Here is a 2,257-nt window from a genome sequence, read left to right on the forward strand (position 1 = left end):
TGTCCCAATCGATTTGTTGGATCACAGAACTTATTCCTGATTTAAAAACTTTGTCACAATCGATTTTTCAATCGATTGATTCAATAAATGGTTGGTTCTGTGATTTGCAAAATCGATTACTCAATTGATTGCCCAATCGATTGTCCAATTGATTGGATTTGTCCCAGAACTCAGGTTTCACTAAAAACCTGTAACTAATTGATTGCCCAATCGATTTGTGTAGTGAAAACTCTTGCTCTGAGTCAGACAATCGATTTATCAATTGATTCATCAATTGACTTATTAGTTGATTGATTTATATTCATTGGCAAAGACTTAAGCATGAGACCATAGTGATTAGTCTAATAAACTAACTACTATGACACCTAATTACACTACACACAATTGCATCTTTCTCAAGCATATCCTCCAACTTTGGTTGATTCCTTGAGTTGCAAGCTTTTGTTCCAAGTGTATGGTGTCTTCTTGTTTGCCTGAAATATGTCTCAATTCAAATCATTAGATCAATCAAATATTTCATATGTATTGTATGTTTGGGAATTAAATCAAAAACATGATCAGGGAAGCTCATGACTTTCAAACTCCCCCTTTTTGATTTAATGACAAACACACAGTTTAACTTTGAGATTGTTTTAAAATCTCCCCCTGAGTTTTGGAATGTATGATACATTTCAAAAAAATGAGCACAACATGTTATCATAGTACAAACAGGGTACATTATTACATCAGAGCTAATATCATATCAGCAATATCATATCAGAGCATTATGATATCAAAGCATATCAGATCATATATCAGCATTACATGATAAAAAATATAAGTTCAAATTTGATACCAATTCATGTAATACCACAAGTTAAACCAATCTCCCCCTTTTGTCATTTAATACAAAAAGAAATTACAAGAGAAAGTTGATTAAACAAAACAAAGAAGGATAAGATATATACACACAAAAATTACAAAAAACAGCATATCAAAATAATACTAGAACATGACAAATCAACAAAGAAATCAAAACCTAGTCAACTAATATAGGGCTGTTCCTCATTATTATCAGCGGGAGAAGGAGAGACTGCTGTATTAACCTCAACAAGTGTCTCCTCCCCATGAGGTTCAGAGCTATCTAGGTTGGGTGGGTTTGAATCTTTTGTTGATTGCCGTCCAATCTCAACAATGTCTTCAAAAGACATTTTGAGCCCCAAGTGCTCCTGGATTGCATCCACATCTTGAACCACAAAGTTCAAAGTTGATTGAAGCTTTCGAAGAGAGGCTTCCACCCTTGCATTGTGGGCAGCCTGAGATTCCATCAGCTCCAACAGTATAGCCATAATATCAGATGATGCTCCAGTTGGTTCAGTTGGTTGGGCACTTGGTTGGGCTTGATCAGCACTTGGTTGTGCGTGATCAGTAGTCGGCTTAGCTCTAGTCCAGATGTCGTTGATGCGCTTCAGTTGCATTTGGTTGACAATAGATTCACCAAATGTTAGGGTGGTTTTGACAAATTCTTCATTGGCCAGAGACACCTTGAAATGCCTCAGAATCTTCGTAACCAGCTGGGGATAGGGTAGCAGGTGCTTGCCTTGTGCTGATTCGATCATATTCAGCAACACGATCCAAGCCCAGCTCATCCTGAGCTCTTTGTACAGTCCCCATAGCAGGATGATATCCAGCCGCTGTACAACTGCGTGATTGCCGCCGCGAGGTACTAACATTTGAGTTAGCACGTACATGAGTGTAAGACCCATAATTTTAAAGTACCATTTATGTATTTTTGGCGTATTTTGGATTTTGGCTCGGAGGCTTTTAAGCCAAAGTTAATAATATTTTGGAGTTTTATAACCAAAAAGATATTTCGATGCCAATTAAAATTTCTCGTCGATAAATAATTGAAATTAACTGCGGTGAATCCTTTACGGATAATTTTATGCGTTTCGGGCGAAACGGTAATTTAACAAATATCTAGATATTTTGAGATATTTGTTAAGTTATATTTTTTATATATATATGTGTTTGTTTGGAGGGAAAAAGAAAGGAAAACTAGAAGGAAGGAAAAGGAAAAGAAAAGAGTATATAAAGGAAAGAAGGAAAAAGGAAGAAAGGAAAAACAAAGGAAAGAAAAAGAAAGGAAGGAAATTCATAAAATTTCCATCTTCTTCCTCGGACACTCCACGCCCAAGAAATCCCCCTCCTCCATTTTTCATTTTCGTCGCTTTCTTCTCTTCAAAACTAGTAACCCAAGGTTGGGTGAGAGTTAGAT

The sequence above is a fragment of the Cicer arietinum genome, chromosome 5, assembly GCF_000331145.2.
Source record: "Cicer arietinum cultivar CDC Frontier isolate Library 1 chromosome 5, Cicar.CDCFrontier_v2.0, whole genome shotgun sequence".
Classification (NCBI taxonomy): Eukaryota; Viridiplantae; Streptophyta; class Magnoliopsida; order Fabales; family Fabaceae; genus Cicer; species Cicer arietinum.